The sequence below is a fragment of the Ptychodera flava genome, chromosome 13 (genome assembly GCF_041260155.1).
Source record: "Ptychodera flava strain L36383 chromosome 13, AS_Pfla_20210202, whole genome shotgun sequence".
Taxonomy (NCBI): Eukaryota; Metazoa; Hemichordata; class Enteropneusta; family Ptychoderidae; genus Ptychodera; species Ptychodera flava.
In genome coordinates, this window is record NC_091940.1 from 24368964 (window position 1) to 24384666 (window position 15703).

The window sequence follows — 15703 nt, forward strand, 5'->3', positions numbered from 1 at the left end:
ACGGCGACGGCGCTCCGCCCCTTATCCGCCTGGGCCAATCAGCGGCGGTGTCAATTGGCCACCCATACTGGGGTGCCCACACACATAGTTTACGGTTATAAAGATGTGCCTGTCAGAACGGGGTGACAATCAAATAAATTAATTGGCGATTTCGTTCATTTCAACACCAGAGTTTAACAATTTGTAGTGGGACGGACCAGCGGCCGAGAAGCGATATAGAAAATTTTCCGTATCATTTCGCCGCTGTTTGTGTCCCCGGTGCATGCCCGCATTCACGGCGGATTGTTGTCATTCTTTAAAGCGAATAAACGGATTTTCCACAAGAGATTTTGTGTAATAGTCTACTTGACGCTCACAGTACAAACACTCAACTTTTAAAGATCTGAGCCAATATAAACTGCGGTTCCTTACGTCGAGTCAGTCACCTAGTATTCTGTACGGCTTTTTGGAGCACTCTGATATTGGTCTGCCGCTTGCGCAATGCCGGTCTAAAAGGAAGCGTCACTCTTGAAGGTAGAGGGGAGCTGGACACCCCCTCACCTTTCTCGGTAAGATTCCTCCTTCCGTTTTTTTTCCGATTCGATGGCTTATATTAGATACTCTTTGTTCAACACAGGAGCTGGGCTACTTCCTCCAGACCAGCTGGGTCGCATTAAACGTCATCCAACAGGCATTACTAGTGGGAACAAGGCTTATCTTATAGCGAATCAGATGACACGATTGAAAAAAAAGAGATGTTATTTGCGTGATGTAACCCCCACCGCCAACCCAAGACTGGACTTCGTCCCAGTCAACTTTCTTTAACACTTCTCATAAAAAAGGGCTATTACTGGTTATTGGTGGAGGGACTGTGGTTATATACAGTGTCGAGTTGGTTTTCTTTACCAGGCTTAACAAACAAACGCCCGGCGCGCGCACACTCCCTCCGTTATTGAGAGTTTCTCAATAGTAACACGTTATCTGTAGCAACTGTAAACCCATGTTGAATAAACAGAATTAGTTATCCTCCTCGCCAAGCCCCGTCGAATACGATCAGCTTAGACGAGTTTACTCCCCTCCATCAACGGCGTGCGCATGTTGAACGTTGGGTGACAGGCGGGGATTTTTTTATCGAGTGGAATCGGCTTCTGGAGGCCTACAATTGCATGTTTGTTTGTGCGGGGCTGGCCATGTTTAGTGGGCTGAATGTGATAGGGGAAGCTTTACCGGCGTGAGTGACGTCCCGGCCCAACTACTGTGACTTACATGGTTTTAGGTTTCCTGCACCTGCATCGAAGCGCATAAAGGGCCGCGCTCCAGTTTCACTGGTCTATTTCAGGCGTCATTAGTTGGTAGAATGACTCGCACTGGCTTGTATATGTACACAACTTCTTGTAGGGCCCGGTGAAAAGCGGAGAACCCATCGTACGGATCCACGCCCCGGGCGCTTTATGTTTGGTGCAAAGACGATTTATACAATCTCTGTGTGTTGCTTTAAGACGGCTTTTCATGTAAGCTTTTGTGTTAATTAACTTTGCCAGTGCCTACAATCAAATGCCAAAAGAATGTACTTAGTATGTATGAAGAACCTTTCACAAGTTGAAAGCGCCCCTTGGGGATACGTGTTCAACAGGTAGAAACGGCCATGTCTGTATTTTACTGTTCGAGCAATTATCGTCCATGTGTTGGCCACTTATCTCTGTCTCGCTGGGATTTGTTACCCGGTGTCTCGTCCCCCCTTCGGTTCCTCGCCAATTATTTCAGAGGTATCCCCCCGCCTCACCTACATAATGAGCCCGTGTCTTTCGTCTAATGTTACCCGGCTTTACTACAAGTCAACCAGGTTGGCTCTAATTTGGCTTGGGGTGAACCCTGCCTGACCCGGTCTCCCGTTTCGACGGAAAAAGAAATCGCGGCGTGGTGTTATCAATATCGAGAGCGGGAAGTTACCCTACGAGTCTGGCGGGAGGGGAGAGAAAGACTGTGGGACCAGTAGTCAGAATCCGGGGCCGACGAAATACATCAGATCGCGCGGGACTTATATTTCATTTTTAACATGCAAAAAATAAAAAATAAAGAATAATCATGCGTCTTTATATACACGGCTCACTAGGAACGCCAAATTGTAGGTTAGGGCTCCCGAATGCCAGTTAACCCCTGAAAGGTACCTATGAATGGAGACAGTGGACACCAATAACTCGTCTATGACCCCAAAGAGAAAACAAGTTAATAAATGTTAATTGCATCGCGCACGGGCGTCACGATTTGTCCTGGTGATGTACAGGATTCTCCAAGACGAGCTGACACGAGATGCGACACGAGACAATTCCAAGCTACAGAGGCGGCTATTTGCCGCAGATCGAGTACAATATCAGCCTCAGACCCATGTTACTTTCACCGGGTAGTTGTCAAGCGTAATTATCGACCGCCGGTCGTGTTGTGTTTTCCTTTATGAATGAAGCGGTCAGTTAAGCAAACCTACACGGGCTACCGCTCGGCAGTAAAAGTATATTTCTCCATAAAAACATCTCGATAACTGGGAATATTTATTTTCACATCCGAGATCATCGGCCCGTTGAAGTGTCATGCTGCGCGGACCAAAACGGAATGAGAAAAAAAGCTTTTAGTGCTCTGACCACGTGATGAAGATAGCCTCATGCCTTAGAGCAGTGTTTTGATTCCGAGCTCCCCTCTGGTGTATCCGTAGGGGGGTACAGAGTGAGAAATCGACCGCTGGATGAGGTATGCCGGTACCAGCTGGCGCACGAATGATACTCAATTTAGACCACCATAATACCTATCATTCACAAGCTCGGAAATTCCTCAACTTACCCCTGGTTTTTCTTCTCCCCACCGTCAGAGAAACTTAACCGTAATTGACTGTCAAAGCGAGGGCAAGTTTTGGTGAAACGCTTGTTCATTCCCAGCCCATTTTCCGATCGATAACACAACCTTGGACGGTCCAAACACAGCGTACACAACGATTTTAAACTAAAATATTTATTCATTTCTCTGGTAATTCGTTAAAAAACGCACCCTTGTGTCAAGCATTCAACTATTTGGTTATCGATGCCTCAGGTGAAACGTCCACTACTCGTGACAGAACGATACAACCGTAATCTTCAAGCACCCCTCTAATGTGAAAGCAGTTAAGAAAGATCCTGTTCTGGAGCGTCTTTTCCCTGCCCCCTTCATATCGGGGGTAGAGTGAGTTTATTCCGCCAAAGTTCAAAGTGTGAAACCGTGACTTGAAGCCGTGACTTGAAGACGGAACGTAAGGTGGGCCAGACTGTGCGCATCCTGTATGGAGATTAAAAAAAATGTCCAAAACCGGTATATTGGTTTTTAGACTCCATTGTCTATGCTTGATATCCTGTGCACTACGATAGCTATCTTGATAATTGAATTGTTTTCGCGGTGCAACAGCTGAAGACCATCCTCACGCGTGGCTGATAAGTCTCCACTCGCCGATTCTTTTCGCGCGGAAGTTATTCTTCACACCTAGGTCGTCAACGAGTTGCTAATACCATTCACCTGAGCGCGCCGCCGCGAAAATTGGAGTTTGTCAACTTGTCAGATAGCCAATTAACACGCAATTAACGCGTAAAGTCAACGACATAATTTATAAGCCTGTCAATAAAAAAAACGCCTGAGACGATGAAGTCCTCGCCTCCTCTTGTGAATAAACTTAACCGTACATAAACTACTTGATTAGGTGTAAAAAACAAACAAACAAATTGCAATTTACAAGGTTTTGTTCGACGGATGCAAATCCTTCCGGACCCGATCTGCGCTTCCTTCTCGGATTTGCTGGCAAGGAATGAATGCTCGTTCATGGAATGTTGCCAGCGTTACAATGGCATGCCCTCGTACAAGAATCTAACATATTGAACAGTAGGGAAGAGACATGGCTAGCAGGCAACATTGCGCGAGGTAAAACCGACCACGCAATACAGCAGATTATCTTTCTCATTATAGGTATATACAAAACGGCGGGGCTTCCTCTCGGAATTAAGATTGCCAAGAGATGAAACAGGCGATAAGGCGAAACTCCTCTTCTACTCCCGAGAAAATGCATCCGTTGCCACCATCTGTTCGCGGCATTGGTCTCCCATTACCAGCGCGGCAAAAGACGTACAGACAGGGAAACGAAAAAAGGCGCGAATAGTTATGCCGGAAACTGTGACCTCGAGGTCAGCCCTGTTTGTTCACTCCATTGGTTGGCTCTCCAATCAGGTCCCCGTCCTCTCTGTGAAAGGACCGGAGACCAAGGATTCCAACGGCTTGACGTGGCGTACTCCAGGCGTTGATTAGCTGCAGGGCCGGGGCGATCTCAGCTCAGCTAAGTCTCCCCCTGTCGATAAAATTAATAGATAAAATTGATCATACTCTTAGCTGTTGATTGATATGCCTGTGTTACGTCTTTGAAATCTCACATTGCTATCGAGAGTGACAGCCGAGCAGATCTTATTACAGGCTGGCGGTCGTTCGATCTGAACAATCAAGGATCAGGCTTTCTTCTCCATGCCCAGGAAAAAAATACGGCACCACAGTGTAACGCCAAAGATTGTGATAACTAAAATGATTACACCAGCGTATTAAAATTTGCAATACATTTCTCTACTTGAGGTTGTGCACCACAGGAGATGCTGTATAGTGTTGGGCATAATGATGCCCGATGCCCCTTCAAGGAAATATTTCTATCAAATTTCGTCCTGGAGCCATATATTGCAATCCCAGCTTCAGGACTCGTTTGAAGTCCACTGTCTCGCCATAGCCAGTCGACTAGTATAATCGCGGGAAATATTTGACCTCTTCATGGGCCTTAGAGGGATAATATCATACGGCATATCAGGTCCGTAATGCTCACTGACTCTTCAAATGCCTGTTTCCACCGCTATGATTCTTGGTAATTTCAATATATTTACACAAAACCTAGGTGCAAGTTTGGTTCGTCGAATGAAGCTAGCTGAGGGCACAGCCGATCGATAAAATAGACTGAGGATTTGAGGAGAAGGGGGGTGTAATGACAGTGGTTGGCCTGGGCAACATTAAATGTTGACTGGTAGATTTCTGCTTTCTCAGCATTGATGTACGTTCACGGTCTCAGCTATATAATATTGCCCTAAAGGAGAAGCAGTTTTAGAACTACAAACAAAGCCCTATCCCCATCTTATGCCAGTAAGAGGGAAGGGGGACTTTCAACATAAGTGAAAAGAAAGATGTCAAACACACATGCACTTCATTAAGGGTTTTCTATAGGTCGGTCGTGATCTGTCGTAAGGAGACCTGGTTTTTCTGGCTTTAATCGTCTTATACCCCCTGGACAAAAGGTGTTCAGTCCGAAGAAACCACAGCAGACGATTACGTCACCATGTCGTTGTTCATTTGCTGTTCAGACGCAGGTGATTAGTTTGGGGATGGGGGCTACCCATAATTATGTATTCTTGCTCAGAAATTACTAATGACTTGGAGTGATCTCGAGTCTGGAATCGGTAGATCACAAATCTGTTGTTTTAATGAAATGTTGTTTATTTCACAGGATACAGAAGAATAATCGACATGTAGCGCACTCGCTCTGTACTTTTTATACAAAAAATAATGAAAATACTATTTAAAGTTACAGTCGTTATATCTGTTATGGGAAAAATACTTGTCCGTAGGGACGACGTCTTTGTCTTCAGGGGTCAGTTGTGCAATTTGTCTTATTTGAAACGCCAGTTAAAGTTGACATGCACTGGGAGAGCGACCGACCAATCGGTCCTTCAACCCAGCTTACGGGCAGCTGAGACAGCGAAATGAGACCAATGGCATTTGGTATAGGAAGAGTGTAAAGGGAGGTTTTGGTTTGTGACACCTAAAGTCATTGTCATTCGAGTTCCTAGTTAATTTTGAGAAGGCCTGTGGGGAGGGCAACCCGAACGACTTCTTCTCTTTAGAGGTTCCACGAGCGAATGTGCCTCATTTGGACGAAAACGCCGTCCGCCCCGTCGCGACAGTGTGCACCGCAACGCCATTGAATTGTAACTGTAACTGCATACAGTCAAAGCAATAGAACGCCAATCATGTTACTGATTTAATTCACAAATAGAGGGATTTTCCGTAAGTACAGGAAGGTGCTTCTATCCACACAATAAGGGAATCACACCCAAGGTTTATTCTTTTTTTTTCATTCTCCTTTTTTTCCTAGAGCATAGAAAAGCGATCTGAAAACACTCTTTCAACGAGCAGGAAGGGGGGAAATCAAAGGCATAATCTCCAGCTTTCATCAAATCTTTGATCGGGCTGATAGAACGATCCCAGCTCCTACTTTTTAATGTAACACCTTTGTTGATTGGTCGAAAGGTCATCGCATCCGCGGACGTGAGTCTGAGCTGCTGCCAAGGTCAGGTGCTTGTATTCCGATATTTTTCTTTCTGGCGTGATGACATGGTGCGCTCAAGTGATGAGGTAGGCAGGTACGACGATGTTGTACCATTACGCCACCGTCCCTGTGTGAACGCCCTGTTGTTTCGGGGGCGAAAATTGTACCTTTTCATGAAGAATTTGAATGGGCTTGAGTGGAGAGCCCTTTTAACGCTAGAAGCTTAGCACTCCTGCACGCGATCGTCGTAAAGAGATAATTCAAAGACAAAGAGAAAGTAATTACTTTAAAACAAAAGAGGTAATGATAGTTTTGTAGCGGTAATAGGCATTACATCGTGTTCTGAACAACTCGGCTATTGAAGACTCATTCACCTGGACGATGAGTTTGCAATTGTTTTGTACCTCCTCAGCTATTTTCACCATATTTCGTGTTATTTGTGAGTGAAAATGAGCTGAGAGCAGTGCCCAGCGCATGTATGCCGCTTCTTCAACAAGCAAACTTTCGACAAATACAGCTAGCCATTTGCTGCCTATGTCAAGTTCAACTTGCAGATATCCAAGCCAGAGGTGTGGATGTTTGCTTTACTATTTGTGTGTATGGTTCTAACAAACCCGGTGTTACAAGTCAAGCGGCAGCTAATTTTGTTCGTGGTAATAAAATTGGAAAAATTCACAATAAAAGAAAACTAAACCTCGTTTGCTTTTTTATATTCATTTTGTAATTGGGTTCATTATGGTTATAAGAAGAACCAACAGTGATTCGTTTGCCTCCGTGCAAAGAAGGAAACAGAAAAGACCCGATGTGTTCACCTCTGTACCCGCTTTCTTTGTCTTTTTCCGTGTCGTATCAAATTTGTTTATCCCACTTCTCGCGAGACAAAGCTTCATAAATACGGCAACCCTGCCTGCCTACAACGCCCTGAGTATATATATTATAGTCGCGAATAATACTTTATATTATAATTTTCATTTGAGATGATGATGAAGGCTGTATCTTGTGCCCATTGCAATGGTCACGTTCAGGCCTAGGAAAATGTGTGTGTTTGAAATAAACGCCACCTTGCCTTATCCTAAAGCAGCCGATCTTAAACACTGCTTCTCTTGAAGACAAAGGTCCTGGCGCAATATCCTCGGCAGTTTACCAAATCTCGTATGACGCTCTTAAAGTACCCGAAAAAAAAATATGCATCTATGCATATAGATTTACCCGTATGTATCTATAATTTCCAGACGGCGTTCATAGTTTTACAGTTTTTACTGTCGGAAAGATATTGTACCATAACAAGATATGCCAGACCATGGCTAAGCACATAATCTTGATCCTACTGTAGATCAACGAGGGAATCCACCATGATATTTAAAATTTAATTAAAAAATATTATGTCATGATATGCAACATGTTTTGAAATCCATGAATAATTATTAATAAACAAGTGAATAGATACATGTAGATGGATAAATAAATAAACAGTGCGAATTCGTAGCCTTGTCTTCGTACTTTGAGTTGGCCGTTTAACTTGGCTATGAAGTACTTACTTAAATAATATGTCAGTTTCAATTGTACGAAGGAGATTATGATTACTAGCATGTTAAGAACATGCTGTGAGGGTAACGGAAACAAAAGAATCGTGTCACATTTTGTGTTGACACGAAATCACGTCATGATAGCTTTATGATCTCATCTTGGTATTTCAATCGATTATAAAAATTATCTCCTTAGCCATTCGCGACCTGTAATGATTTTAAATAAATTTCTGTCTCAACAAAACACAGTAAAAATATATTTTTATTAAAAACGACCTTGCTACAAGGGTGCTCTGGCACATGATGCACAGAGACACACACACACAGACACACACACACACACACACACACACACAACCATAGATCTCTATTATACACAGCGTTCAACGAAATTAATGGCTTCACACAGAGGATGAGTACAGCGTATCAGAAAGCCCTTACAGTTAACGTTAACAGATTTGCGTAGGGTTGGAGGGTTGGGGGGTGGGGTTGTTCTATATGACAGTCAGAGTCGTTCCGGTCAGTATTTGCGCATAACTCAGGATACTTTTTCTATTTCAATGAACGCTAGTCTGCGCAGGTCGAGACTTACTTACCAAATTCTTAACTTTCATCTAAGTTTTTAATTTTCATTATTTTTGTTATTCAGAATTAAGTTTGTGAATTGCAGCTGGGTTAGCTTAAAGGGTCGACTAAATCGCGATAATCCCGATCAATCGAACCGAAAATAGTTTCGAAAAAATAAAAAAAAATAACCTCAACAGCCAAATTGGTATTTCAGTTTTAAATAATACTATTTTAAAGCCAAAAACAGCGAAAAGACTCCCGAAATGCGATGAAAAGAACAAAGTGACCAAACTTTATCGCTTCGCGATCGTCTGGTCAAGTACTCTCAAAGATTCAAGTTCTTTCTTCCCGGTGAACGTGACCCGATCGCTATCAATCTGCATCAGAGCAGCACGCATCTTGGCTTTGACCGATAACGCCGGCCGCCGGCTGTAATCAGCTTTGATTTGTAATTGTTTACAATGAAAAAAAAATCGATTTATGCATTGTCTCTCCCCTTTATTCAAAACAAATCGTTCGTCAACGACATAAATAGCAATTTAAAATTACTCTTGTTTTTCCTCCAAAACTGTGATCAGCAGGCTTTTACAAAAATGAATATTGGATACTTTACGTAACCGCTTGAATCTGCTTATAAGTGGTCGGATTTGTAATTAGAAGTCAGCTTTTCATCCCTCGAAACTCGGGCGGTAGTGCCCGGGGCACTGTGAAATTAAATTGGGGAAATATGCTAATTCGACTGTTTTGCCGATACTTTCCGGCGTTACACAACAACAAAAAAACCATCCGACGACGTATTTCGATGCATTGTGTTCTGCTTTTTCACCTTTTAACTCCCTCATGAACTCTGAGTTGTTTCACCAGTATATTGGCTGGGTGTTTTTTTCTTGTCTCTTTTTTCCCCTCTACAAAAGAATCAGGAAAAGTAATCAAGAGCTGCGCGCTTATGTCACGTCACGTGATGCAGTGGCTGCGATTTCTACCGTGCTTCTTAAGCTCACTTATTAAAAGCTACTGTAAGCCGAAAAGGGTAGAAAAAACAAAACAATAAAGGCGACTTGCACTGTGACCGTAACAAGATAACATTTCACACGTTGACCTTTTTAATTCAGGTAAAACAGAGGAATCAACTCTCTGTTTCCACCCAATCGTTCGGACTCGGTGTCCCCTTTCAATGCGGCCGACCCTCACAGCAGCCGGAGCTTCGCCTGGCGATAGCATTGGTTCAACACGGACACGAACAAAGAGCTGGATTTACAAGAGACCGAAGGTCGAATGACACTACAATTACCGCGGCAATTGTCAACACCGATGAAACAACGTGTTACCGCTGAGAGTGATTGGTGCACCTATGTAAAAGTATCGTTCCGGTAGCCGGAGCCGAGCGGGCTCATTTTCATATATCAGTTGTCAGTCTTTCCGAGCGGCCTCGGAGACTCACAAGAAAGCCCACTATACTTTCGGGCGCTTACAGCATTTCATCAGTAATGGATTACCCACGGGAAAGGTCAGCGTGTTGTTCTGTGTGCATGTAAGCAAAGATGATCACTTGCAAATTCGCCGAGTTGAATGGCTTCAACCAGGTAGCGGCGATAACGTTACAGCACCCCGAAATCGAGCCCCCCGCTCTTCAGAAAGCCTTGATTGTTTTACTGTCGATGACAGGGGACGATTTGCCGAAGTCAGCGGGAGAAATAGCGGGTAGGGGGAGGCTTGGTGTATGCCACAAGCATATAGGCTTACCTTTGGAGATTTTTATCTCCAGATTCCCACAGACACCGAAAGTGTTCGATTTTGTAATACCATAACGACTGTCAGAAAACTGATATGGGGGAATACGCGCGCCTCTCTCTTTCCCTCCTCCCTCCCCCTCTCTCTCTCTCACACAATAACATAATAACGCTCCATCCCTCGTGTAAGCCATCGCCATTCCTCATTCTCTCTCACTTAAATGTCAACACGAATACAGATTCGCGCACAAACGTCAAATATATATTCCGTAGCAATGCCCCCTTGGGGACAGATATTTGGTTTCTCAAACTATTACAATTGTTTTTATATCTATCACTCGTGGGGGTTCACTTTTAAGCTCTCGGCGTACGGAAACTTTTTTCACCGTCCTAGTTATTCGAATTTTAGTTTTCTTCATGGATGTAACACAGGGATGGCGGCAATTTTTAATTCCAGATATCGGTAAATTTTGGGTAATTTGTTTCTCTAGTAAAAAAAAATCGATTTTCATTCTTGAGTTTGAAAAGAATAGTTGAAATATGCCCTGACGAAATTTTGAGCAAAAGTTTGCCTCTCACTTTCGAGGCGAACTCTACCTTAACCACCGTCCATAACTGATCATTTAACAAAGAACAAACATAGTCTCATAGTAACACGGTGTAATAGGCAGGGCAGAGGGAAACCTTAACTCGACAGGAATCCTCGTGAAAAAAATGAAAATATTGTAACAGAAGCATACATTTGCAGTTTAAAAACAAAACAAAAGAACTCTTTGTCGTGAAATAAAAGTTGCATTATTTGTTCTTCAAAAATACATTTATTTAATAAATACAATGAAAAATTAAATGAACAGCATATATATATATATATATATGTTTGTATATATATATATATATATTATATATATATATATATATATATATATATATATATATATATATATATATATATATATATATATATATCGTCAAGATTAGCTGGTTACGGTAATTTTCTTTTACTGTAGCTGCGAGTCCGGCTGTTACCAATATTGGGACCTACTATTTTTAAGAAGGCTTACACGCTAGACTTGCTTTGATTTGCTTGGGATCGCCACCGAGGGAAGATATCGCGTTTTTCACTCCCGAGAGGACAGTCCCTTTTTTGACAACGAAAGCCTGACCTGGCGCCCCTTCCGTTTTAAAGTCTGATGTCTGGTGGTGGATCGTCGAAAAAGACCGAGCGTGTTTTGAAGGTCGTACTCTCGGCAGGCAGCGGGTTGAAAAAGTTGGAAGTGAAACGGGCGATAAATGAAAGTAAATTCATAAGGGTAGAAGTTAACAGTGCCGTTTTTTTCTCCAGAGCTCTACACACCATATGAACGATAGGAATGTATTGCAGCTCAGCCAGCTGCAGCTTTTGATCTGGTGTCAGTATTTCTGTTCCGTTCGTAAAATAGAGTTTCTTGTTCTACTCTCAAAATCGTGTCGACACGATGCCCAGACATCAACACGTCGACTTGTCTTGTATTTGTGTAACAGCCGATGTTACAGTGAACAACGAAAGTAGAAGTAGAATTCATCTGTCAAAAATTCAGTCGCCTGGTAGAACAATGTGTTTTCGTTTTAACATGCTGAATAGGAATAAGGAAAAATTTGTTTGATTTACCAAACAAAATAAAGGAAATATCACCAAATGCAAACCGTAGCCACAGTCCCTTTTACATCATGTCATTAATTCACAAATTGCGAAAAAATTTGTGTAACACACAGGGTGACTGATCCAAACGCCGTGATTGTTTCAGAAAGTCTGCCATCGCTCGATAATATAATGTTAAATTAAAGCGTTAATTGAAAATGGAATCGAAAAAAAATGTTTTGACTCATTCGCGTTGGTAAAATGATTGACATCGTTATAAATTCAACTAAAGTGCTTATTTTAATGCGCCAAAAACATCTTAGTTGAGTACAAATATTGACGGGAACACAACCTAAAATGACGGCAGATCTCTCGTGAAAACACAGCAATCGACAGCAGGCAGTCTGCGCAAGCTGTTGCGGCTAAGCAGACCCAGTAACCTGTGCTCCTTGTTCGCCGGTTTCCCTTGTTATGCCGCCACTGCGCGTTCCTCCCACGAGAGGGTCGGGGACGGCGTGCACCAGCGTTCCCCGCCGGTGTCAGGTCGGAGAGAAAAAGCTGTCGCATTGCCCCATGGGTTTCAGGCAATCGTTGGCTGAGATGAAAAGGCGTAGACAATGACCCTAAGCTCGTTCTCAGTATTTCAACTACGTTGGGTCATGAAGCGAATTTTAGACTTCGTTTGGAGGTATGAAAAGCAGAGGATGAGAGCGGAAAAATTACGATATCAACATGAAGCGGTGTGCAGATCTCGGCAGCCGCACAGAAAGTATCGTTCTGTCGATAGAGGTTCGCTATCGCCTAAAGCATGCCAATGGGGTAATTAGACACTAGACAAACAAAAACAATAAAACAAATAAATAGATAAATACGTTTATAAAGTAAGAAAGGTAACACATATTTCACTGTTATATCCGTTCTTTCAAGCTGGGTGTATGATCAATCATCTCCGTTGCTAGGGAACAAGAGTTGATTAGCCAATCCTGGCCTTCCTTTCATGGATCACTACAAATTTTCACTTAATTGATAACAGCCCACGAATTAACACAATCTTTAAATGAAGTCGAAGACGATTTTAAAGTCGAATGGTAGTGTTTACATATGGTTGTTTCTGTAAAAAAAGCTTTTGCGCGTGTGTGTGAGTAAGACAGAGAGCGAGAGAGAGAGAGAGAGAGAGAGAGAGAGAGAGAGAGAGAGAGAGAGAGAGAGAGAGAGAGAGAGAGAGAGAATGTGTTGAATTTGGAGAAAGGGGAGACAGAGTAATACAGACTGAGATAGCAAGAGACAGAGAGCTTGGACTTTCAGATCAATGTATATCTTCTATGACTTAATATTGGTTGAATCCACTGTTGATTTGGCCTTTCTCGCTATAGGAGAGATGGATTGATCGATTCGTTGTTCTTCAAAAGATTATTAAAACTTTTTGAGCGCCAAACTCATTTTTTTGTCATATTCATCAAATACACACAGGTCAATTTTTTCTAATTTTTGACAAATTTTTATAAGAAATCTGTAACCGATGAAATGTAATGTTTATTTGATCCAAAATCATAAAAAACTACAGAAAAATTCATAAAATTGGTAAGATATTACACTAAAATTCACACAAATCCCTTTGTAAGCATTTATTTTCTTCTTATGCTCACAATATCTCCTTCTCTTGTGGTTAGGTACAAAGAGTAACGCCCCCACAACGGGTTACAGAATACGACCGAAGACTTCGAAACAAATGCAGTGACCGAACAAGAAGGAGCTGGGCAAGCAAGGAAAACAAACATAACATGCACATGCTTACTGGTGTATACCGCGGAATAAAACGTTCGGGCGGGGACGAAAACCAACGTCCCTTGTAGCAGTATGCGAACACGAGAGACCAGATTACAGTAGGGCCACCTATATCGCATCGTCATAGGCATGATTGGTCGATAGCAAATCTGCCAGACAGTCAAAATGCAGTCATGTCCTGAGGGCCTACACACAGGACGGGAGAAGAGATATTGTCATATCTTTGATTTTCTTTTGTTGAAAGGTGCGGATGGAATTCACAGTTTCAGGCGTGTATTCTTAAAATAGCAAAGTGACAAACAAGTACAAAAGCACATTTGAAGTTTTGAAAATTATGGTTCGTCTGGCTGGAGGTAACATAAATTGACAGACGTTTATGTAACATTTTAAGTCTTTTTATCGTTAAATATTGGATGTTATTTTTCGAACCATCTCGTATTTTCACATTTATTGAATGGGAATTATGCAGTCCATTAGTACATGAACACAAGACAAAACGAAAAAGAACAAACAAAACAAAATGGAAAGAGTCTGTAAGAAATGGCACAACAGCTGCATGGGTGTAAGTTGTCGGCATGCCGAAGGAGCTACTCTGTCAGTAAAGAAATTTTGAAATCTAGGGACTTGAGATTTGGCACAGTTGTCGTACTATCGGGATCCAGTATTTTATTTTCCCCTATCCAATAGAAGTTATTTGCATGGATTCAAAAAAAGTGGAGAACAAAATTTTACCAGAGTCACAATCAAGGTTAAACTCAACTTAACATTCTCCAACGCCCACACAGCACATATTCAGACACCAATACATGCGCACTAGAGCCATTCTGTTACAGGCCTGGCATGTATAGTAGGAGATCGGCTTGGATGAATGTGTCAGCCAATAGCTCCCCCAACGAAAAAAAAAAGAATCGAGCTTGAAGAAATCTCATATCTTGAAATGCTTTCAACATATCCCTCTCCGGAGACGGAAAACACCGAGTGACCAAATAATACAAATAAGCTGTTTACGAAAGGGGTCAGGGGTCAATGGATATGCTCCTCAATCGTGTCAGATACTACTAATGGTATAACACGTTATGGTACCGGTCAACCACTTGAAATCAAACATCTGGCCAATTTCGAAAAATCCAAACGGAAAGTAGCGCTTGGCTTGGTGGCTATCCAGAGCGGGTATTGGCCGCCAGCCCTTTTTAATGGAGATGACAAAAAATCTTCCAGGAAACTTATGTTGCAAATTATGGTGTCCTTCCAACATGTGAAATTAATGTCAATCTCCATCGTTTTTCTACCGGCACACACTCTCAAACACTCAGGCATATGCACGTGTCTGTTTCCTAGTATGTATGGACATATGTGGTTGTATGTCTAACTGTATTTTGAAATTATCACACTGTATTCAAATAGTTCTCATAAAAATAAGATACATACATATATATATATATATATATATATATATATATATATATATATATATATATATATGCAAATTATAGTGATCAACGCTAAAAGTGTGTGGTATATATATACATATTATATATATATATATATATATATATATATATATATATATATATATTATATATATATATATATATATATTGGACGACCTGACTGAACAGTACTCTCGTTTAAGCGTCAGGTTGAAAATGTTTCACTTAAGAAATACATTGTGCATCTAAACAGTTATGAAACAATGGCATTATGTGCTACTTCAAAATCAAACACAACATATCGGGTTTCATACTCTGTTCCACAAATATTTAGAGAAGTCTGGCAGAAGGGGGCATTTGCATTTACACGAACACAGTTGGTGTTTCACATTTTTCGGTCATAAATTAACGATAATCGGGCTGAAACAGGAAAGGCTTTGTCGTTTCCGTCGCTGGAGTGTGTATCGTGTGATTGACGTATGATCTGAACCGTGCCGCAAAGGCGCGGGTTGTCAAAATACTGAGGTTTTTTTTTTTAATAGCCAACGAGAAAAACGAGTACAAGCACATTGTCACATACTATACCCTATACGAAATATCCTTGCGGTGACGCGCCGTGACGTAAGCGCCTTATTACATATTCACCTCTGTGATCGGGTTGTAAGTGTTTTTCACTTCTCACAGAGCCGAACAAGGAATCGATG

At 41.9% G+C, this 15703-nt stretch overlaps 1 long non-coding RNA gene across 1 annotated transcript; it reads left to right on the forward strand.

Annotated features, from left to right (window-relative positions):
* The first annotated feature begins 195 nt into the window (after positions 1-195).
* Positions 196-14189, forward strand: LOC139147896 (uncharacterized). The gene is made up of 2 exons (XR_011555828.1): positions 196-548; positions 13455-14189. It is a non-coding gene; the product is annotated as an uncharacterized lncRNA (long non-coding RNA).
* The last annotated feature ends 1514 nt before the right edge of the window (positions 14190-15703 follow it).